Source organism: Ornithodoros turicata, chromosome 3 (assembly GCF_037126465.1).
Source record: "Ornithodoros turicata isolate Travis chromosome 3, ASM3712646v1, whole genome shotgun sequence".
Classification (NCBI taxonomy): domain Eukaryota; kingdom Metazoa; phylum Arthropoda; class Arachnida; order Ixodida; family Argasidae; genus Ornithodoros; species Ornithodoros turicata.
Genome location: NC_088203.1, coordinates 26,839,226 through 26,864,422, shown reverse-complemented (window position 1 = coordinate 26,864,422; position 25,197 = coordinate 26,839,226). Strand labels below are relative to the sequence as shown.

Here is a 25,197-nt window from a genome sequence, read left to right as displayed (position 1 = left end):
CAGGTCTAGGGTTATACATTTCCTGTGCCCTACTTTAGCCACCTTTAGACCTACTTTAGACCATGACTAGTCCTGCTACCGTCCTGGCATGCATTCATGCAGAAATATGATATAATTGATAGCAACACGGATCTCAGCATAAACATTTATTCGCAGTAAACCACACACGAAGTCTACGGTACAAAACTCTTGTCTAAAACTGGATTGACTTTGCCGCCAAGCAGGCGTCTTGTGTTTTGACTGAGGAGTGTTGAACTGGCAGCAGGGTGTTGATGGCCACCTCATTCCTTTCTTCCAACGAGTGATTGTTGGTGCTGTAGCACTGCCTCCAATGACTCACTGTGGCTAGAAAATAGAACAAAACATGTCAGAAAGCATTATGTAGCCTGCTAGTTCTAACTAGTTTGTTTAGTGGCTATGCACACTCTTTCACGGGATGCTTGTCTGGCCACATAAGAGCAAAAGCTGTATCAACTCTGATCTGAGAGACACAAAGAAAAGAAGCTGCACGTACAAAAATCACAGAACTGTTACAGCTACACAACACAAATTGCAGCAACAGCTGAAAATCTGTTTGCGCGTCACTACCTGATGTGGACGCTAGAGCCCTGCACCATCCGCGGATGGAAGCGGATATCCGTAAGATACTTGCGGATTCGGATGAGAATTTATCACTTTCTGCGGTGTGCGGATCGGATGGCTCGAGGTCGGATGCAGATATACCGCATGCTATAATTTTTGTACTAGCAATTTATTTGTATTGCGCACCGACAGCGAGCGCATGTCCGGGTTCACCTTTGACCATGCACGGCCAAGACGGGAGAGAAGGCATTTTGGCGTCCACACGAGCACCGGTGAGGAAGCGTTCCAGAAGTCTCTCCATATCGCGTTTGTTGAAAGGTTTACCTTTGCTTGTCGCCATGAGTCCTTCCATGAGAGCATGGAGGCATCTGAAATTATACCAACATTCTTCCGGCTGTGTTTACGCGTCCTTCGAAACTTGCGGATCTAAACGGTTGTGTATGCAACGGTGCGGATCGGATAACGTGTACGCGGATGCTAAAAATCTTATCTGCACAGGGCTCTAGCGGACGCTGCCAGGATCTCAGGGAAATGAGGATGTAACAGCTTTCGCTGTGAAAGTACATCAATGTGACAGGCGTTTTCTCATGACACACGACCTTACCTGGTCGAGCAGGCGACTGCTAAGCACTCCATGATTGGTGCAGCACTTCCATCACTCCATTACGCTAAAACAACATCTGTGCTGCTCTCATAACTTTGGTGCAAAGCTTCTGTACAGGATAAAAATAAACACTGTGTATATTATAAAAGACAATACAAAGCAAGAGCTGTATCACCACGTCAAATATTATAAGTACTTACAAGTAGTGTACAAGTTTATTCACATGACGTCATCCGCAGGAGACCGCCACTGTCGCTAGCAGGCAGATTTGCTGCCATCGGCCCTATTGTAGATTTCAGTCAAGCTGTTACCCACATTATACTCACCGTATATCTGGTGTTTAAAACTTGTTGCTCTGTGATTTGTAGAATGTCTGAGCAATTTCCATATTTTTGGTGTTAATAGTCACCTAAAAAGCATAATGCAGCAAACAAATGCAAGGACTAAACATTGCGGGACCTATAGTATGGCGCTGAGGTGACTTCAGTGAATAAACCTTTTAGGAACTCAAATCTTGCACTACTACCAGATAGCTGTGTGGGTGAAGTAAGACGGAATGACATAGTCACGCTGTTCTCCATACAATACCAAGGATGTCTCAAAACGACAAAGCACAAAAATACTAGTTTTGTACCGTTTGATGAATATTTTGTCTGCTGCCCACACAGGTTGTGCGGTTCCTTAGCAAGCTTCTGGCAGTCGTTTCTTCTACATCGCACTTCCCTGCTGACTTTCACAGCATCTGAAAAAAAAGTTCGATTTCGTTAACCACAAGACAACCATGTAAATGGAAAGCAGTTAGAGTCTTCCACCAACTATATTTGCAATACTTTGTTGACAAAAAATTTAAAGAGGCACCCTCCAGAGTAAGATTAGGGGGCACATCGAACATCAGGAACATTGGAGGACAACACAGTCACACGTCAGTGACAACTGCTTCCCCTCACCTCACAGGGAACTGTTAAGCTTATGTGCAAACAGCTGTTTCGTAGGGTAGGTTACCACTATTTTCATATCCACCGATGCAAGATAGTCCAAGCACCTATAAAAAGAAAAACCCAGTTGCTATGAAACCATGATATGCAAACAAAAGTACTTGCGCAAAATTTTCAGTGTGTAGTTTCACTACCAGCGAAAAATGCAACAACCGAAGTCGGGCTGACATGACAATGAACTAACCAGCATTTATGTTCCGGCATGTCCGCCCTGCAAACCGTAACTGTCGACTTTCGTTTACTCAAGACTTCAACAGTCATCGAAACTCGTTAATCTCGATGGTTAATTAGTGATACCGTATTTGTTTTAGCACAATGACGAACCAAGGCACTTAATGAAACGTTGTACTGCCGAACATACAACGTTAATCACTACTTTGAATGCAAGTGCAGTCAGGTCAACCCACACTTCGAATATGCTTCAATCGGTGATACGAAGCCGAAATAAAGGAAACGATATTCCAATATTATGCCACGCATCTCTACTACATGCGATTTGGTGCACAGAAACAGGCACATACTTTAATGAAGAGTGAACTCACCCCTTAAACTTGAAAGCCAGAGAACAAAGAAACGTTGTCCACCACAGTACTCTGGGAGCTCTGCTGCGCTCAACAGCTTTTATCACTGGACAGCACGGCGTACGTTCTCGCTATGCTCAAAAATTGCAAGACAAAACGCGCGGGAGATTAGAACTTCGAAAGATTTTCGTATAACAACCAGTGGAATGCAGCAGCGAAGACCCCAACTGCTACCCGTTGCGCGTCCGGAAAGTTTGAAGTTTCAACCGTTGAAACTGAACTGGTTCGAACTGGTTGGATGGATGGATGATGGATGGTGATTGGGTAGACGGGCAGGCGTCATTGCCATTGCTTTAGCTCGTGCTTATTGAGTACTTATTTTTTGTAATACTTTAATTTCTGTGGCCGTTCATTATAATTGGGTGGTGGAGGTTAAATGTTAAATAACACATATGCCAATCCAGCGGAAGTTACACCAACATCATCATCATTATGCAATCGCCATCGTTGTTGCGGCGACGAGTGTCGTATTTTGTGATGTATGTGTTGAAAATCGCTGTTCTTTTTGCAAACATTTTATCAGTGCCTTTGCTACTGAGCTACAGGTGTGCCTAATATGTAGCGCATTGCCTGTTCAGTGGTTTCAAAGAGATACCATGGGCAGTTTCAAGATTTTTTGAAGGGTTCTGAAATCCCTGAGTCACGTCAGATTCCATTTTACTGCTGCAGCTGTGTAGCTTGTGGGAAAATGTTATGTGCAGTAAACAAACATTTGCTATCTGCTGCCCACAGTTCGTGCAAAGTGCTTCTGTGTTTGTGGAGCTATGGTTTATAGTGCTGCGCTGCGCGATTCGTCGGCGTCGTCGACTTTTTTATTGACGTTTCAGTGATTCAATAATTTAGTTGCTGATTTCTTTAAGTTGGTGTAGCAGTTGGTGCTAAGGTGTTGGTGCAGGGGAGTTACGTCGTACAAAATTTACATTTACCAGCAACGGTAACGCCATCAGGAACGCTAGTTCAAAAAACATTGCCCCGAACAAATGCGGGCTTCCGTTAAGAAAAAAAGATATACAGGGTGTGTGCAGAAAAACATGACCCGCATTTTTACATGTAACTCGCTGTCTACTTAGCCGAGGAACTTCCGGTGGCGCACGACGGCGTATTTATGCGTGCGAAAGCTATAAAAAAATCCTGGAAAGCATACTCAGTGTAAAAAAATAAACAGAGCGCGAAAACATGAGCTTCCATGCATTAGAATAGGGTGGTCATGACAGTGCATGGTAGTGCATTTCGGTCTCAGGAGAGTTATGTGCAGGCACCGCTAGGGGTACTGCCGATGAGCATCCATGTGGGACATCGTTTCGATTTATGCACCTATAGCTCCCCTAGCGGTACTTGGACACAACTCTCCTACGTTAACCGTCTTGCCCTTTCACATACACCCTGTTGTCCACCATGTTGCCCTATTCTGATGCACGGAAGCCGACGTTTTCGTTGTTCCGTTTATTTTTTAAGCTGAGTATGGCTTCCACAATTTTTCTGCAGATTTCGAACGCATAAATGCGCCATCGTGCGCCACCGGAAGTTCGTTAGTTAGGTAGGCAACAAGCTATGTGCCTAAATGCGGGTCATGTTTTTCTGCACACACCCTGTATATTCAGTAAAATAAAATATTACTTCACAGCACTTAGATTCTGGTAATGTCTTCTAGTTGCGGATGCTGTCAGTGTATATGCATGTCAGTGAGCCAAAAACACTCGGATCATCATATGTATGGACATTATTTAAATTATCTACATACCTCAGTCAGACTGCCTTCATTTGACTGATCTTTTGTTACAGTATATGGGCATACAACTCACATAACATGAAAGACTACATACTATCCATTTGGTCATAATATAATTGGACAAAGTTAATGTGGTCCATTCCTTGCATAGTTTCTGAAGGTTGTTGCAGAGTCCAGTTTTATTACCTCAGTATGATCATTTGCAAACAGATTGTACTTGCTGCTCCACACACGTGTGATGGAAAGTAAGAGAATAAGGAATTTCCTTCATGTATGAGGATCATCCAACAAAAGTTCCTCTGCTGTGATCAAAATAATAAACCTATAGCACAACATTGAAAAAATTATGTACAGATTAGAGCTCAACGTTACTCCCTAACACAGTCACCTTATTTAGCTGAACATTTTTGATACTGTGATACCAAGTATTCAATACGTTGTCTGTGCCATGCTATGCCCTGTTTACAAAGTGAGGCATTCACTTTGCATTTCACCTGATCAATTTGTGTTTCATGATCACTTGCGAATTGGTGACTGCCGAGGGGTGCTTTGAGAGGAAGATGGAACAGCAGATTGGGCAAATTTTCATTGAAGTAGGAATCATCACCTTGAGCACGAGGAGAACGAAGTATACAGGAAGCCCACGAAAAGGAAACTCACGTTTGTGTGTCTCCTGTATACTTCATTCTCCTCATGCTCAAGGTGATGCTTCCTATTTCAACGTTGTACCAGCTCGCTTGTGTACTTTTTCTCTCTTTGGCAAATTTCCAGATGAATTTCTGGAACAAATCCCGAGTCTTTCAAGACAAGTGCAGACAGCGTTGACGTGGTTGTACTACACCCTTCCAAGTCCTGTGCGTTTTGGTTTCATCGTAGTTTGACACTTTCCCAGGATCTCGCAGTACATCTGCATTTACTGTCATTGTGCTTGTGAGATAATCTACAAGTTGCACACAATGATAGTCCTAAAACATTGTCGGCATAGCCTTTCCAGACGAAAACGCGAGTTTGACCTCCTTCAGAATGCTTTCACCGGGCACCCACCATGACTTCCTATGGTATTTTGTCTCAGCACTTGCATAATGCATCCAGATTTCATTAATAAAAATTGTCATTGCATCCAGGTTTCATTAAGTAAAATTGTCTTGATACCATTGAAGGAAAATGCAAGCTGCATTCATTCGTTGCTCTTTACAAACGTTACTGAGCAAATGTGGCCCCCATCTCGCATAACTTTCGTTGACCATGCTGAAGGAAATTTGTTCTCATTAGTATCAGAGTGCAGTACCAGTGACCCGCCAGTCTCCGTTAACAATTCTCGGAATTTCAGAAAAGAAACGTCGTTTCGTGGTGTTATAGCTGATCTCCCACTGTACTGTTCATTGTGCAGATTTTCACGACCCTGTATAGAGGACACACCATTTCAATGCCTGTAAAGTGTTTTGTATAAACAGGTGTTAACTGTCAGTGGATATTCTCTAAAGTACTCTTTCACTCTTTTATTCTTTAACGAAAAATAGGATAACTCTTCCGTACTAGGATAGTCAGACGTACTCGGAAATATTACATCCATGCTTGAATGCCTGACACATTAGGTGAACGGCACTTCATTAACCAACATCTGCAGTGCCGGGATGTCACACCCAACTACTACACCATTCAGTTTGTCCTAGTGGTGTTTCCTTTGAATAACAAATATCGGGAAACTTATTTTTGGATGGCCCTCCTAATTCCAGTTCTCTTTCTGCATTTGGCTACATTTTTTAGATTTCTTGTGACGACTCTTGTGGACAAATACCAGCATGGAAGACTTAATAACAATTGGGGTTTACATTGCGAGGCAACTGAGATCATGAGCGACACCACAGCAGTCGGTCTGTGGATTGCCCACCTGAGTGTCCTTAAATGTGCAATGAAAGCTCACCACACAACACACCATATTTAATGTCCCTTGTGGAAGATGGCATGTCTAAGCAACCTGTATCCTGGCACTAAGTTGCTGCTGTTTTTGGCCGGGTTCGAACCAGCGATCTCGGGATCAGAAGGCGAACAGACTCACTCACCAGGGCCGGTTCACGTACAACTTGAACACCACAATTATGTTAACTCTGCCATCAAGTAATTCAGTTTCCTGCATATGTTTTGTAACAATTGAACTTCAGTTTTGTAAGCCTGAAAGCTAAGCTTAGAACCACCTCTTATAATATAGTGACTGTATTTGATGTGTGAATATGTTTACACCTCTTAAAAAGCTAATAAAACAAAAATCTTGATGATTTCTAATATGTGGTACATACAAGGCCAGCTACAAGACGTCTACAATTAGACGTCAATTACTAAATGTCTACAAGATGTCTAGTAAATCACTAATTTTAGACGTCTAAATAATGGTAAGACTTTTAGACGTCTAGTCAACGTCTAGTTTGGGCACTATCCCTAAAGTCTAGGGCTAGAACAGGTCTGGACGTCTAGTTGACTACCATGTGTTCCCTGGGATGGAATAAGCTTCGAGGACGCGCGTGATTACTGGAGCTATGCTCGGTAGATAAAGTCGCAAATCGTCGACGTTGTCGTTGTGCGGGGAACAGAGAAGCGTGTACCTAGTAGCCGTTCCGTCAAATGCCTCATCTGTGACAAAAAAAGGAAGGAATCCTCTCTCCGTGACGGAGGGATGATTCTCTACGACGTGTTCTACGACCCTGGACAGGCTCAGCTTCGTTTTGAAATTCTGGGCTTGCATCTGGTGATTCATCTCTAACCCTATCAGACAAAGGCATAAAATCTGCATACGACTGATCCCCTTCCCACATGAGCAATTCGTCTGCATTGTCGTGCCCATCTAGGGGCTCGTCGTCGTCGTCGTCCGTTTCAGGTATTACGAAAGGCGGACTACTAACTCTGTTGTCGTCGTAGTCTGAAAGGACGACAGGTCTGTTACCGAGATTCTCTATTCTAGCTTCGTGCTCTCTTTCTACGGCCACGAGCATGGCATCGATGGGGTCGTACTGACATACGAGACAGCGTGGCACTGCGGTAAAACAAAATCAGTACGAGATTCCCCCTCACGAAACAATGCTCACTTTTCCCTTCAGTTGAGGAATGCTTGAGATTGATGATGACAGAGGATGAGATGAGTGCCTGTGTGTGTGTTCAGTGTCATGCGGAGACAGCGGCTATTGGTTCCTGAAAAGCAATGCCATACATAGAATACACTCTCACAGCAAAGACGGTCAACTTACATTTTGGTCCACGAAACGACTCATGTCATGGATGGATGCCCCTCGTGGGATTTCGATCAATCGTCGTAGAACCAGAGTACCTTTTATAGTGGCTACGCCGCTCTCCTCCTCCTCACATTGCGACGGTGTCGTCTTTACTTTGACCACCCCGCCTTCCGTCTTTCGCGCCTTTTTTCTTTGCGATGTCGCATATGACAATGATACCATCGACGTTGAATAAAACATTACACTAATGTCTAACACTCTGGGACGACTTGTATATGACGACGAGAAGACCCAGTGTGGGATTCGAACCCAGGAACCTCCTACACTAGATGCGACACACTAACCACCAGTCTAATTCAACGTTTCATTCTCAACGTGTCATTCTACGTTTTTCGTATTGCGGGGTTCATGTCTGAACACGTCCAAACATGTTCAAACAGGTCTTAACATGTCCAAACACATTCAATGACGTCATAGATATTGAGAGGAAAAGCTTTACTATAAATATCGAAGCCAACGTGCGATCGTCATTCTCGGGTCATCATGCTCAGCTTGGTAGATCCTCGTAAGTAATACCCATGACGTCATCATCGAAATGTTTGAAGAGTTTCGTTCCCAATGTACAACACTTTTGCTGCACGTGAAGTCGGTTTTTTCCGCCTCACATATTTCGGGAGATTGGCAGCGCCCGCTTCTTCTGCACCAATTGCGATGGATTGTGGTCCAAAGGTACGCTTCCTCGTTATTTTTAATACGTTCTATAGTCGTTCACTTTCCTTTTTTTTTCTCAGAGCAAAAGCATTGGACGGATCGACGTACATTGTGAAGGACTTCGACTATTGAAGGAAGATGGAGAAGATGGACCATCAGTGTCACTCTGTGACTGAAGAAGATTGTACGTGTGTTTAAGATAAAAAAAACACGTGTTTCTCACGCCCCTTTCGTGCAGATTACGAATGGCTACTGACGGGAGATCTACCCCTGGTCCTAACCTTCAAGCCTCCTCCGAAGACCTTCTTTTTGCAGATCGGCGATCAGCTGACCACCTGTCGTTGCGGTGGACTCTGGTCGAGAAACCCCAGCCATTGGTTAGACTCAAGCCTTTGTCTGTATTTGGGCTGTCTTCCCGGCTACGAAACCAAAGCTGGAGCCTAATTCATGTGTAACCTCTCACGAGAAATAAAAAAGGTTGTGTATATATACTCTCATTCCGTCTCAGTCATGACGCCCGAGCAGAGGTTTGCAACCTTTGTGCAAACGTGAATGTATCGGGACTTGCTGCGATCACGCGATTATATTCATGGCGATAGCTGCGAGGGAGACTTTCGCTCGATTCTCAAGACGATACCCTTACGTCTGTTCACCGTCAATGGAAAGATTGCAAAGAAAATGAAGCGTTTCGTAGATTACAAGCTCGAGCTGTTGGAAAAGTATAGACGAGGAGAGACAGTCGACCCGTGTCTCATCAACGCGCATTTCAACTATCCTACTGTCCGTCGCTACTGGCTTCTCCAAACATCCCTCGACGTCACGGTAACTGCGACGACGAGCGTCAGGTCAGCACGTTGGAAGATCGTCTCGTAAGCGTCTTGTGTATGTCGTGAAACAAATAAATAGACTACTTTACGAAACGGGTTCGCTCACAGGAGACGTTTTATTGTTTCGTCATTCTGTTCGAGGTTACAGGAAAACATGGATACACAATTTTTCAAGCTGTAGCGTTTTGACATGCGCGTGGCTACATAGATACAAAAAAGCCCGCAGTAAGGCGAAAAAGGTGATTGAATACACTTGTCGTTGTACTCGTCCGCTGCAGGTAAAGTCCTTAGAAGGTTTGCTTCGATGGGGGGAAGTCCGTAGCTGTCGAAAAACACGGCAGACCCGTCGTAGTTTTTCAGGTAGAGCACCGAGTGCTGCCCGCGCTTTCTTCGCTCTTCCGTATCGATGATTAAATAGCCGGGCTTGCGTAAAACGAAGGCTTCGTCGGAAGCGCAAATGCCTCTCAGCATGGAGGAAGCGAGGGGGTTCAGGGACACGAGTTCCAAGATGTCGCTCTCGTACATCTTTTCTATGGGAAGGTGACCGTACGGTCCTTGTCGACGCACATGAGCTTGGGACACTCGGAAATCAAGAGCCGTGACCGCGTGCGGAAGGGCTTTAGCGAAGCGTAATTGCAGGCGAACGTTTCCTTTTCACCACTCATTCAAATGCGAAGGAGAAGAACACTTGTCCACGTCCAAGTAGTGAAGGAACCCGTTCGTTTTAAATCGCTCGTAGCTGTACTTGAAATGTTTTTCACCGAGTTCTTGCAAGAAGTTAAAGTAGAGAATTTTGACGAGGTCGTTCTTAAAGTCATACTCGGCTCGCACTTGCTGGCCGTCCACGGAGAGCATCGGATGAGACAGGTCGTAATGGCGGAATTTGTAGGGGTTCGATTGGATGTCGCCGAGAAAGTCGGGCGTGGCGAGCAGAGCGACGCATAATTTGGGAGGTACCCTTTCTGGGTAAACGTTTTCAAAGGGAGGGTCCAAGCTCCCAGCACTCAAACTCCGCACTTTGGTTTCCAATCCGCGTAACACGTAGATGGCTGGCGTGGTCTGAAGCCGCCACTCGTATTCCAAAAACAGGGAAGGTGCCAGCGTCACCTTTTTCAAGTGTAACGTCATTTCTCTAATGTCCACCTCGTAATTGTACGTTTTCTTGTCGTTGGGGACCGATATGAGTTTAAATTCGTCGTTGTTTAAGAGGAAAACGACGCGAATCTCGACGGCAGGTACCATCATGCGTGGCTGTTGAAACCGGTCGGTATTGATCTGTCCGACCAGGTTAAAGTATTTCCCACCCTTCGTCGCTTCGTAACGTTGTTTCGGACCGCGAGATAGAGCACTGCACGGGCCCGGGCCCCCGACCCGGCCCGGGCCCGACCCGGCCGGCGGGCCGGGCTGGGCTTGTTATTGGCTGTGTGCTCCGGGCCGGGCTGACAAAATACGCCACCACCGCGGGCCGGGCCAGGCCCGGGCCGACAAATATGTTCCCGAGAGTCAGGCCCGGTCGGGCCACGCAGCTAATTCCACACATTGGAGATGCATTAGTTCATATCATCATGCGCTTGCGTCATTCCTGTGCATATTTTGCAAAGACAAGCAAAGGGTACTGCATTATGCATATGATTCGACCCTCTAGAACATTCTCCAAGCCACTTTACATTGCTCCTCACTCCTCACATATTTCACAATCACTTTGGCAAAGCTTGGTCAGAGGGATAGGGACTGGGAGAAGCAGTTTGTCGACAGCATGCTCTATCTCCGCAAAATCTTGACAGTGTAACGATAACGCCCCGTGCGTTCTGGATTTAATTTGGTCTCGTGCGGTTACGGTGTTAAACCGCCATCACTTGTATGTTTGTCTTCTCTCCTTATAAATTTACTTATAAATGTGTTTGATAATCGCCAGAAACGCGTACGTCGCGGCTGGAAATACTATGCCGGTATCTACTCGCCGGGTCACCGGGCCGGGCCGGGCCGGGCTCTATTTGCTTAGACGCCGGGCCGGGCCAGGCCGGGCCGCATAAAAATATGAAGGGCCATTTTTCGATGCGCCCGGGCCGGGTCGGGCCCGGAAAAGTCGGCCCGTGCAGTGCTCTACTGCGAGACGAGACGTCGTAATCGTTCTTTAAATGTTCGTCATCCTCGACATAGAGTCCAGCCACGTGCACTGTTTCTTGAGCCTGGGGCGTGGAATGAAGCACGACGTCCAAAATACTCCGGTAGGCGTACAACTGGTTGGAACTGACGAGCTTGTTGGTCGCATAAATGGTGACCGTCTTAAACATGCCGCTCAGCAGATGGTTTATTGGGAAAACGACATCTTTCTCGTCCATTTCTTCCCTGTCGTCGCGAACAATGCGCGCGGTCGAGGACACGAAACTGCTGTAGAGATCCAAGTGTGCCCTTTGTAAATTTTGAATAGAAAATTCGAACACGGAATTATTTAATCCGTTGACCAGATAAAAGAGTTGGTACGAAGTATCTTCCACGCCGTATTGAATGGAAATGTGTTCGAATATCATCACGTCACTCGTAAGACAATGTGGTGACCGTTGCATCTGTATTTTTCTTTTCGTTGACGTCATGATGGACGGAGGGCGCAGCGGATGTGTGACCTTCACGGCGTACCAAAGATATCTGCAGGTGCGTCGTGTGTCGGCGCCTTTTGTTGTCTTTTGCGACGTTTCTTTCCATTGTTGTTGTTTCCAGAGCCCTCCATGGAATCCAGCACGTCTCTCCCGGTTGCTGTGGCCGTCTTTTTCACTGTGCGCGATATTCCTTCGCCGTCGGCCAAATTCCGCGCCAAGCGCTTCGACGTTCTCTTGGCGATCGGTTTTATTTGCTGCCACATGGGAACGATTAACTTGGATATGTTGCTCAACACACCGCACCCTCGTTGGAAAAGGGGTCCCGTGTACACGGGAATTATTTTGGGGGAATTACGGTACATATTTGAAATGCAACGTTAAATTGGTTCTACCTTTGGACCGCAACGGCAAACGTCTTCCCGTTTCGTCCGCGAGAACGATCGTCACTGAGGGAATTTCGAATTGAGAGGGGTTAAAATACTGGATGTTATCTAACGTGTAGGTGACGACCTGCTTGTCTTTCTCGTAATAAAGGGGTAGTATTTTTAATATCATTTTTTTCCCGCTCACCACGTACGTGGGTTCCACGATATGCGTGTAGACGATTACGTTGTGAAACGGGGGTTCCAGGAGTACCTCGACGAAGCTCGTGGCATCCTCCTCCCCCGTGAACACGGTACGCGATTCGAAGCCTTCAAAAGCACGGCCAGGTACTTGGAAAGCCTTAAGGTGGAGATGCCCCCGGAAAGCCGAATTTTACATTTCTGTTCGGTTCCGTCGAAGCTGAAGCGCGCGTGCTCGCCTACGCGCTGGTTAATCGCATCCAGAAGTGCTTGCGGAGTCGCATAATAGCTGGGAGGCAGATGTACTTGCAAAAATCGGGAAATTTTGATCGTAAAAGAAAATTGACGCGCTACGCGGAGAGAGACGCATAGCGTTTCTCCGTGTCCCTCGATGGCTGTGAGATGTAGCAGCTTGACAAAGGGTTCCGGTACGTGCAACCCTTTCGGCGTTTTCAGAGAGTAGACGTTATTCGCGAATTCTAGCGAGGCATCCAGGTTGTGCGTCTGACAGTACTTGTTAAGTGTGTTACGTAGGGACGTGGTTTCTGAATTCAAAGTGACGTCGCCGAAAGCGACTGGTGCGGCGTACTCCAGTAAGATGGAGGTGGCTTCCCGTTCGCTCAATTTGGGAGGCTTCACCGCACGACCTGCTTCGCGGGACGCTAGCGAGGCGTCGAGCGCCTGTGCCAGCCGAGGGTCCAATTCCACGTCTTCACTTCCACGGGTAAGACGAAGTCGTATCACGATTTATTGTACGTGAAAGAAACGTTAAATTCCGAAAGGGCTTTTCCCAAATCCCTCTCGAGATCTGAGGTGACACGAAAAGTTCTCCCGGCTTCGACCGTGTCCTCAAAAGAAACCTCGATTTTCGCATCTTGCCTTTTGTACCCGATATTTAAAAAATCGTTGCTTATGCTGAGATCCATCAGACCGACTTCATAGCGATTCCAGAGCTGAAGCGGACTATCGAAAGCTACAGTGAAGGCGTTGAGTTTATTCGAGGGAAACTTATCCATGCTGGCATTCGAGAGCAGGTGAACGTAGATGTCTGACATTATTTCCCAATCTTGACCACGTCGCTGCTTGGAACACAACTGTCGTGTTCTTTGTCGTAACCAAACCAGCGAACCAAGGAGAAGCTCTGACCGTTCACTTGCTCCTTTCTCAGCGCTTTCGTTACTGGCCAAGGCTGATTGGCGTCTCGGGTTACGACGAGTACCTCCTCCAGGTAGAAAGATCCGTCCACTTCCTTACCCCGGTAATCTTCCAGGTGCACGACGGAAGGGGAGGTGTCTCTCATGTGGGAGACGGTGAAAATCTGAGGTGACCAACTCCCTTCCGAGCTCTTATGAAAACCTTTTCCGTGTAGTAGGACCCTCATTTATCTCCCACACTTAGCTTCTTTTTCACGGTGGGTACGACGGGCTTCCCATTTATCTTTTTGAACAGCTCCAATTCGTTTTCGGGTGTGACTTCGGACGGGCTTATGCCCAAAGTCCTGTGTTTGGTGTTGTTGTAGTCGCGCACGGTCTTGGGAAGTGCGGAAACGAAGTGGTATTTTCTGGTTACTCTAAATAGCGGAATATTCTGTCGCGTAAAGTGTGTATCACCCGTTCTGCCTGCGATGCCTTGAATACTGGAGAGAAGGTGGAATGCATGTGGACCTTCTTTCGTGACAGGTACTCCTTGACGATCTTGTTGTAGAATTCCCCTCCTCTGTCGCAAACGATGCGTGTAGGTGCGTTACCTCCCCGAAAAAGTCTTATCATGGCCCTTTTCATTTCGGCCGGGCGTTTCGTCTTTAGGGGGAGGATGCGCAGAAAGCGGGGGAGGGAATCGATCGCTACGAGAATGTAGCGGTAGCCCCGTTGAATCTCTTGTATTTTGAAAAGTCGGCGAGGTCCATTTGCCACACGTCGTTGATCTTGAGCGCGATGATGCGTCTCCTATAAAACTTCTGATCGGATGGTGTAACGTGTAGGCATCCAGCTTTCTGAGAATGGCGAGAGCCTTCTTTTTGCTCAAGTGATGCATTTTTCTATAGCGGTCCACACCCCCCAAACCACCCGCTGGTTTCTCATATCCCTCCATAAGTCTTCCACGCAATGGAGGCTTGCTGCTGCTGCTGCTGTTAAGGCTCGCGAGATTTGGGTAGAGAAATTAGGCGCAATAGTTTCGGGACTTTGGGGAACCAGGAAGGTTTCTTTCCCATCTTACCTTGCAACAAATAATTGAGTTCGTAAATGGAGGAGTGCCTGATGGGCTTGCCCGACACGGACACACAACCCTTGCGATCCCAGGAAATAACCTCCTTTAATTCTGAGACGACCCTTTCCGCTTTCTCTTCGTCAACCTCTGGAGAGAGGAGCGAGTAGTCAAAGTCATTTGTAGCGTCGGACGCCTTGTTTTTATTGTCGTAGGGGTCAAATTCGTACTGCTTGAGATGCGATACAGTGCTTGCAGTATGAGTTTCACTTTGATGTCGTCACTCTCCTTCGAGGAAAGAATGTCCCCGATGGAGGAGGTGGTCACTTCAATTCTCTTGGCCATTGACGAAAATGTTCAACACGGAAGAAAGTAGGAGAGGAACTACCGACGAAAGAACGCCCTGTCCTCGCTGCTGAGACAGATAGCGCTTCAAACGTTGCGGATTCTTGAGAATCTTTTTGTAGGCAAGCCGTCGTAAGAAGCATTTGTGCTTCTTCAAACGCGCGAACGTATCAGGAGCTAGAGCCACCTTTCCGTTCAATACACTGAGGCAAATTTCGGAGAGGTGTTTCATGTCAGACGAGGAAGAACGTCTCAAGAAGGCACGGCGGGGGTAGAGTGGAGAGTACTTTGAGTAAAGTGAGGTGAGGGCGGAGGTTCATTTCGGAGCGTAGATATATTGACGTTCTCCCGGAAAGATATTGCTACGCAACCTGTGGTCCTCGTGCGTATAGTTGTGAAGATCCACGAGTAAATAAGCGTGGGGCGACGACATCGCTTGTTCATATGGATTCAGAAAATACTCCAATCTTTTTCTGCCAAATAGCTGTTGCCCGAAATTTTCCATCTGGTGCACGGTGCGCCACAGGACGACGTAACTGGCATTGTAGGATATAGTTCTAAAATGGCTACAGTCGAAAAAGATGTTTTGAACGAGTAAGAAGATCGACGCGTTGGCGTGGTGAGAACCCCGAATGAAAAGATCGGTCACCTCCTTCAAGGAACCGGCGTCGGTCATGTGATCGTCGACGACAATCAGCGTAGCGCGCGACGTGTCCCACTCTCGCGGTAGCGCCTTTGTAAATTTTACAGAGTCCCCAAATTCGTCCTGCATGCTCGGCAAAGCATATTTCTGCACATAGAATATTTGTGACGGAGGCTGGTCCACCACATCGTTCAGGTTCCTCAGCACGTTCGCAACGAAAGTAGATTTGCCGCACATGGAGGGGCCGCATAACATACAGCGAAAAGGATGACGGAAACGAAAAGGTTCGGGGGAAGACATGTTGCGTGTGTACACATTGCACGAAGAAAAAGAAAAGACTGAGACTCTCAGTGGAATGCATCGCTTTTATTTACACGTCGTCCTCCTCCTCCTCTACGTCGGAACTGCGTTCCCAATACAGATTATCCAGGCTAAACTTGGACTTCTTTTTCGTCAGTCTGTCCGCCGATAAGATGCGGTCGAGCGTCTTCATCTTGTTCTGACACATTTCTTGACGTTCTTGCAACCATTCCAGGCGGCGGACTTGAAAGGCTTCCTCCACGATGCCGCGAATAAATTCACGCAGTTCTTCGTTTTTTGTCTTTCCTCGCCGACGAGAAATGCAGGAGAACAAACCACACATGGCGTTTTCCACATATCAGTCAGAATGATGACGTGAGCGCGGTGCGCGCTGCCTTTATACAGATAAACGCGCGCCCAAAGAAAGGAGAGCGAAACCGAAACTGAGAAGCCACCCGTCGCCACTTAGGCTTAGGGGCTACCCGTAGGAGCGCGCAGCGGGAGGAGCAGAGAGCCGAAACCACCCGCAGGCGGGCGGCGCAGAGGGCGCAAGAAGCGCGCGCATGCGTAGCTGCCATGGCGCGTCGCCCCAGTCAGTTGCTCGCTGGCTGTCGCGGAGAGCAGACGTGTGCTCGATTGCTCTGCAGTCCCCGCGCCAGCTCAGTTTCTGCCTGACTCTCGGACGGAGCAGTCGCACCCGTCGCCGCGGGGGAAAAGGTGAGTGATTTGCCGTGTTGTTTTACCGCGCTCCTTTTCTCGCATGTTTGCCGTGCCCCCGTATTTAGACTTGTTTAGCGGTGACCGACGAGTGATTTGCCGATGTTTGACTGCGCTCGTGTTAAGCCTTTTCTCGCCATACGCACATGTTTAGACTTGTTCAGCAGTGACCAAGCCTTTTCTCCGTGTTGACGCATGTTTAGCGGTTCCCGCCTTGTGTTAGCTGCATAGTGTTGTGACGCTGTGGTTAGGCCTAGTTGATTGCCTTTTCCCCGATGTGTACTGTTTTCTCCGTGCTGTTTAGCAGTAGCGGTTAAACCTTTTCTCTCGCATGCCTAGACTTGTTCAGCAGTGTTGGCATTTTCTACCTGCCGCTAGTATCTTGTTCTGTATTTCTCGCATAGAGCTATGATGGTGGCGCCATCTGGTGTGATACCTTGCAGCTACTTGGCCGCCTGTCGTCGATCTCTGCAACTGCTGGGTGCCAACTACCAACATGGCGGGCACTGGTCATTCGGGTCTTCCGGAGCGGTTTCTTCGGGACGGCATCGTTGATATTTGAATAAATTGTTTCTCTCCACTCTATTTCTATCTGTTTGTTTTATTTTCTACCTACTTTTTTTATTTTTATGGACTGTCGTAGTGCACAACGCTCAGCTGGTCAGGACACGAGATAGATGCTCCCCAATTAGTGTGGTGGCTTCCTGGAGGGTGCTGATTAATGTGTGGGGGCCCAATTAGCTCTAATTGCTAATTAAATCGTGTTCAGGCCAGTTGAGCATTGTGCACTATGAGAGTCCAGTCATTACTACTCCCTCACAGAAATTGGGACCATCCAGGGAGTCACCACACTAATTGAGGAGCATTTAACTCGTGTCCACACCGCCCTGTGCGTTGCCGGCAACCGGTGGTCATAAAAAAGAAAAAATAGATGGAAATAGAGTGGAGAGAAACAATTTATTCCAAAATCAACCGTGCTGTGTTGAAGAAACCGCTCCGGAGCGGTCGAGTGACCAGCGACTGCCCTGTTGCTTGTTGACGGCCAATAGTTGCAGAGGTCAAGGACAGGTGGCCACCTTGTTGCAAGGCATCACACCAGATGGCGCCACCATCATGGCTCTATACGAGAAAGACAGAGAACAACAAAATACTAGCGGCTGATAAAAAATGCAACAAGAAAGACACTGCTAAACAAGTCTAAACATGCAAGAGCGCGTACAAAACATCGGGAAAAAGGCCTAACCGCTACCGGAAATGCTAAACATGCAACAGCACGGAGAAAAGGCTTAAGACGAGCGCTCAGCCTTGTGTGACCGCACATCGGTACGAAACTCAGCAACAAAATGAAAACAGCAACAAAATACTAAAAAGGCACTGCTAAACAAGTCTAGACATGCGACAGCACGGAGAACACACACACATCGGGGAAAAGGCTTAAGGGGATCGATTAGGCCTAACCGCATCGTCACCGCACAACAGCTAATACAAGATGACAACCACAAAATGCTAGGTGCAGGGTAAACCATGAACACCGCTAAACGTGCAACAGCATGGAGAAAAGGCTTAGGATGCACAGCGCTACGAAACTCCATGGCGTGGAAGGCACTGCCAAACAAGTCCAGTCATGCGGGGAAAAGGCCTAATCGCTACGGCAAATGCTCAACATGCGACAGCACTGAGAAAAGACTTAACACGAGCACGGTAAAAATGCACAAACATTGGGAAAACGCTACAGCAGATCACTCACCTTTCCCCCGCGGCGATGGAGCGTCTGCTGCCGTCGACAGCGAGACCTGAACTGACGCGGCGACATCGGAGTGACCGACCCCACGTCCTCTCTCCACGAGAGCCAGCGCCCGACTGACGGAAGCGCCACTCTACGGGTGGTACGCATGCATGCGCACACGCTTTTAGCGCCCTCTGCACCGACGCGGCTGGCAGCCAGCGGTCATCCACCCGCGGGCGCGCTCCCTGCAGCGCCGAGTTTGTTTTGCTCTATCCTCTCTCTGCATGCGCTCCTAGCGCCAACGGATTGCTTTTTCGTTTCGGTTTCACTTTCATTTTTTGCGCGTTTTTTTTTTAAAACGCTCTATAAAGGGAGCGTGCATTGCGCTCGCGTCGTCATTCTGACCAATACATGGAAAACGTCATGTGTGGTTTATTCTCCTGCGTTTTTCGTCATCGCCAGGAAAAGATAAAAACAAAGAACTTCGCAAATTTATTTGCGGTATCGTGGAGGAAGCCTTTCAAGTCCACCACCTGGAATGGTTGCAAGCACGTCAAGAAATGTGCCACGACAAGATGAAGACGTTCGACCGCATCATAGCGGCGGACAGACTGACGAAAAAGAAGTCAAATTTTAGCCTGGATAATCTGTATTGGGAATGCAGTTCGGATCTAGAGGACAACGTGTAAATAAAAGAGATGCATTTCTCTACGAGACTCGGTCTCTTCTTTTTCTTCGCGCAACATGTACACATGGACCATGTCTTCCCCCGAACCTTTTCATTTCCGTCATCTTTCTCGTTGTATTTGAGGTGGCCCCTCCATGTCCGGTAAATCCAGGGGGATGAACATGTAGTATATTTCTACTGTCATGAAAAACTCACGTGACCTCTAGCGCTGGGCCAATCGTTGGACGACAGTTGAGTAGCTTTTTGCTTTGCTTTTTTTTTTGTCTCCCTGGGTGACCTGTGATGCTTTCCCTTTCTCATCTGTTCTCTCCCTCTCCCCCGCTTTGGCGGTTCTGGGTGGTTATAGGGTGGTGTGTGTTGTTCACGTCGAGTGAAATAAATAACAAAATGCGGAAGCGTTGGCTGTTTCTGCTACACAAAGTGCTTTATTTGTTGGGACAGGTATTTCCAAATCACAAACTGCAGTCTGCTGTAGCTGCGCCAAACACGAACATGATATGAACATGTTTCTGAAGTTCGAGTGATATATGCTGAAGCAACTTTTCATTCACGGATAGCTGATGCACGTGGAAGATTTCACAGTAGAACAACAGTATATAGGCTGCACAGGCACATATATTCACAGATCCAGCATGACAGAGAACATATCCATATCCCTTTGCTGCTTGTGTAGGCGTCTGGTTGACCCGTCACAAAGGAACTTGTGCAGCTGCTATGCTGAAAGATGATGCTCCAACCACTCAGAGTGGCTTATCCATTCTACTGTATCCATGCAGATGCTTTTCTGAAGCAGATATGAGTTGAGTGCTTATACCTGAGCAAGAAAGATAGGGATCAGAAACGTGGAAATCAAAAATTATACCTGCCAAAATGCTGCGTATATGCCACAGGTGTGGTGCTATGCTATGCTAAACGGCAGAATGGAATAGGAACTGACTTGCCTGTCATCGAGTGGGTAGCGGAAAAACGCAGTATTGGTCCTTCTTGAATTGTTGTCGCACGCAAGCGAAGCAGACCTGCCTTCCACTTATCTATCACTGAATTGACTCGCAGAAGTATCGAAGAGGCATCGAGTTTTTCAGAGTCGGTATCAACAACATGTTAGGGGAAGGACACTAAAAAACATCCAGAGCGGTACCAGCATAGATCCTTTGCTTGCGTCCCTGCTGCACCCACCACATTTCGAAACTTTACAGCAGTGTCGACACGACGTCACCGGCTTGAGCGCCCCAAGGAAGGTTAATAATTTCACACTTAACAACGACTGCTCGCATACCGGAGGAGCGGCCACAGGAGCCAGTGGGCTGGTGACAGTTGAGAACTCGCACTTTGACGTAAAAATTCTGACATTCCATGACGTTTGATGATGCGAAAAGCTCGCAGCGCCTCATTTTAGTTCGCAAGGAAACTCGCGAGTTTCATTCCCTCGGTAAATCCACGTTCGTAGCGAACGTGTTGGGGTACCTGACTGAAGTCGTGGACAAGCCACCGTCACAAATATTCTAAGTGCAGAAATATGTTTCGGCGAGCATGTAGGGCGAATTTGGGGACTCTGTAAAATTTACCAAGGAGCTACCACGAGAGTGGGACACATCGTCCACTACGCTCATCGTCGTCGACTATCACAAGACCGACGCCAATTCCTTGAAGGAGGTTACCAATCTTTTCATTCGGGGTTCTCACCACGCCAACGTGTCGATCTTCTTACTCGTTCAATACATCTTTTTCAACAGTAGCCATTTTAGAACTATATCCTACAACGCCAGTTACATCGTCCTGTGGCGCACCGTGTGCAGCGTCCACCTGATGGAACATTTTGGGCAACAGCTATTTGATAGAAAAAGATTTGAGTATTTTCTGGACGCATATAAAGAAGCGATGTCGTCACCCCAGGCTTTTTACTCATGGATCTTCACATCTATACGCACGAGGATCACAGGTTGCATAGCAATATCTTTCCAGGAGAACGTCAATATGTCTATGCTCCGAAATGAATCTCCATCCTCACCCGACTTTACTCAAAGTGCTCTCCACTCTACCCCCTCCGCGCCGTCTTCAGATGTTCGTACTCGTGCGACATGAAACACCTCTCTGAAATTTGTCTCGATGTGGTGAACGAAAAGGTGATGTTGGCTCCAGAGACGTTCGCGCTTAAAGAAGCACAACCACTTCTTACTTTGGCTCGCCTACAAAAAGATTCACAAGAGTCCACAACGTCTGAAGCGCTATCTGTCACAGGAGCGAGGGCAGGGCGTTCTTTCGTCGGTGGTTCCTGTCCTGCTTTCCGCCGTGTTGAACTTTTTCGACGCCCCCTCCAATGTCCAAGAATTGAAGTGAACGGCTCCATCGGAAACATTCTTTCCTCGAAGGAGAGTGACGACGTCAAAGTGAAACTCGTACTGCAGGCACTCTATCGCATAATCCTGCCCACGCCTACACTGCCCAAATCTCGCGAGCCTCAGCAGCAGCAGCAAGCCTCAATAGCGTGAACGGCTTATGGAGGGATATGAGAAACCAGAGGGTGGTCTGGGGGAGTGGACCGCTATAGAAAAGCGCCTCACTTGAGCAAAAAGAAGCCTCTCACCATTCTCAGAAAGCTGGACGCCTACACTCTTCACCAGCCAGTGAGAAGAAAGTCTAATAGGTGATGCATTATCGCGCTCAAGATAAACGACGTGTGGCAAATAGATCTCGCCGACTTTTCAAAGTACAAGAGGTTCAACGGTGGCTACCGCTACATTCTCGTGGTGATTGATTCCCTCTCCCGTTTTCTGTGCACCCTCCTGCTAAAGACGAAATGTCCTGCCGAAATGAAAAAGGCCATGATCAGACTTTTTCGGGGAGGTAACGTACCTACACGCATCTTTTGCGACAGAGGAGGGGAACTCTACAACAAGACCGTCAAGGAGTACCTGGCACGAAAGAGGCCCTTCATGTATTCCACCTTCTCTCCTATAATCAAAGCTTCGCAAGCCGAACGCGTCATAAGGACTTCACTTGACAGGATATTCGGTTATTTTAGAGTAACCGGAAAATACCACTTTGTTTCCACGCTTCCCAAAATCGTATGCGACACCAACAACACCAAACACAGAATGTTGGGCATCAGGCCGTCTGAAGTCACACCCGAAAACGAATTGGTCCTGTTCAATAAAATAAATGGGTCATAAACATAAAAATAAAATAAAGCACAGGTCATCGTGGCAGCGTGGTAATGGAATGGGTGAATAAAAGGACTGTCCATTCCGTCATCGTGCTGGTGCCGTGACCCGTGCAATGACGACACTGCGATGAAGATTACCCGTCCCTTTTCTGGCACGCCTGATCTTCTCGTAATGTGTTGTTCGTGAGATCAGACAAGTCAGGGAGGGTGCAGGCATCTATCGACTAACTTCAGAGACGTCTTTGTGTGTTCAGATTCAATAAAGATGTTTTCATGAGAGATCGGATTGCGGAAACTTTCATTGGAAAGGTGACGTCAAGATCTCTTAACTCTGGGAACTGAAATATCGCTCTAGCATTGTAATTTTTTTTTACGGACCCCTGAAGGTGGGAACCCCTCTGTTTTCTATGTGAACTTTGCATAGGTTTTGTGGCTGAACTACGAGACAGATCGGAATGCGGAAACTTTCATCGGAAAGGTGACGTCAAGGCATCTTAACTCTGGGAACTGAAATATCGCTCTAGCGTTGTAATTTTTTTTAAAAACGAAAAAGAAACGAATTTTGTCGCTACAGCTTCAAGAAATCCAAATAAATAAATGAAAGCAAATAAAAACAATCCGCTTCTGAGGTTAACCGGGGACATGTTTCAGGATTCAAATGGCGCGTTTTTTGTGTGTTTTTAGCATTCTGTTTTTCCGAAAAAGAATTAAAAGTGAGTACAGACATGCATCCAAGGCGTTTACCACTGATTCCGGAAGGTGGCGCCGTCCGCTCGTACACATCCGCCATCCGTGTATTGCGCAGCAGCTGATCGGCGTCTGTGGTTTCGGCGGTTCGTCCTGAAGTGACCAATTCGTGGCTAAGTTACGCGTTTTTTTCACTTTCTTGTCCTGTTCATTTGCTCTCTGTCCTTGTGTGTTTTCTGCGTGTTCATTGTATTTACCCATTATGGCTCGAAGTCACGTCTACGGACAACGGAAACGTAAGAAGAAGGACTTTGCGAATTTACGTGGTAGAGGCAGGCATGTGACGGAGCCTGCGGATTTGAGAGATTTTGGTAATGCAGGATGCTCCAGCCGTGCTGTTCCCAGTGATCGTTGCACTTCGACGACTCCACATCGCGCAGATACCCTTGTAGGCTCAACCTTTGGTGGTAGTGTTGTTCCTCAAACTGTAAGTGGTGCTGGTCGGAATGCTTGTTTCGCTTCGAGCACAAGCGAAATTCGCCCTTCAAATTCGTCATTTGCTGATTCAGCTGAGGTAGATAATGTAGTCCCCTGCAGTTCAGGTTGTGACGAGCTTGCCGGTTCCAGAGCAAGTCCCGTTCCAATCACTGCCGCTGTTACACCCAGTCGATCTCCATCTTTCGATACTGGCAATGTTCACCAGACACAGAGTGCGCACAAGCAGTGAATGGTCGGCGTATAGTGGAGATTGATCACTTCTTCTCGTCTTTGCAAAGTTTGTCGGTACATAGTCCGTTTGGTTGCGGCCTGGCTGACATGGAAATTGTATCAGAACATCGGCGAGGTCTGTGTAGCTCTTTCAGTTTGAAGTGCAGGATGTGTCTGAGGAAAGATGTAGTCACAACGGAGGCACCAGTTGATCAACTTGTTCAACAACGCATGGACGTCAATTCCTCAGCAGTGAACGGTATCGTGTGTATAGGTTCTGGTTTCTCAGGCCTTCTCGAGCTCCTAGGTGCTCTGGACATACCTGGCATGGCTAGTAGCACGTACAGTAAGTATCAGGATATTGTTGCTAAAGGAATCGACGAAACAGCTTGGGAAGAAATAAGAAAAGCAGGCATTGAGGAAGCTCGGTTAGCTAGGGAGGCTGGGGACGTCGATGCTGACGGTTTTCCTATAATTACGGTCGTTGCCAATGGTGCTTGGTGCAAACGTTCATACAAGAACAAGTACGACGCTCTTTCTGGCTTGGTAAGTAAATATTTTTATCTACACTTAATAAAGGTGCCCGAAAAAGGAGGATTTATCTTGCACACCGCTTGGCGGACGGGATATACAGGAAGTCTGTGCCCACCATTTGTGGAAAGAACACTATGAGCATTTATTTGGAGGAAAAAGTTGACCCCTCTGGTGTTATTAGTGGCACTGCTGTCTTTTGGTAAACACACTTTCTAGAGTGGTATACATCCTGTGGCATTAGTTCGTACGATACGCGTACAAGTGCATAATTCCTGGAAACATTGTCATTGGGGGTAGAGTTTTGTGGAATACAATCCTGACATTTTTTCGTTTTTGCAGGCTGTAATTTTTGGGTACCGCACAAAGAAAGTACTGTTCCTAGGCGTCCGGAACAAATTTTGTACACTGTGCGCAAGTTGCAAGGCAGGGTCGAGCCCAAAAAAGCATCTGTGCTTCAAGAACTGGGACAGCAGCTCTACCAGTATGGAGAAGGATATCGTCGTTGAAGGCTTCAGGCGCAGCATTGAGTTGCACGGGGTAAAGTACTTGCAGTTGATCGCTGATGGTGATTCGAGCACATACAAGTCAATTCTTGAAGCTGCACCGTACCAGCATCAGGTAGTTCAGAAGGTAGAATGTCGCAACCACCTTCTTCGAAACTATGTAAGTCGTCTTCGAGATGTTGCTTTGGCAAAGAGAACAACCCCCATTCCCCCATCGCTGAAGAAGCTACTTCTGGATAATGCTGTTCGACTAAGAGTTGGAGTTGCTAGGGCTATTCACTATCGCAAAGAGCAGGCCGAGTTCAGCAAACAAGATCAGACTCGGAACCTGGTGGCTGATATCCGTAATGGGCCACTCCATGTGTTCGGCGACCACGCAAAATGTGCGGGTTACTTTTGCAGTGGTTCAAAAGAAGGGGAAGTCAATCACGTCCCAGAGCTCAGGAAATGCGGACTTTTCAATGAAATCCTTTTTTTTGTCATCTTTGTCATTAATCTACCTCATCCTTCTTTCATCATCTGTTAGTTTTTTCGTTATTTCCAAATTCTTTTTCTTTATTTCTTA

General features: G+C 47.1%; 1 long non-coding RNA gene across 1 annotated transcript; it reads right to left on the bottom strand.

The window, feature by feature from the left end:
• Positions 1-131: 131 nt before the first annotated feature.
• Positions 132-3,208, bottom strand: LOC135390101 (uncharacterized). Its single transcript, XR_010421707.1, has 5 exons — positions 2,724-3,208; positions 2,134-2,228; positions 1,821-1,928; positions 1,187-1,295; positions 132-345 (listed from the first exon to the last, which is right to left on the bottom strand). It is a non-coding gene; the product is annotated as an uncharacterized LOC135390101 (long non-coding RNA).
• Positions 3,209-25,197: the final 21,989 nt, after the last annotated feature.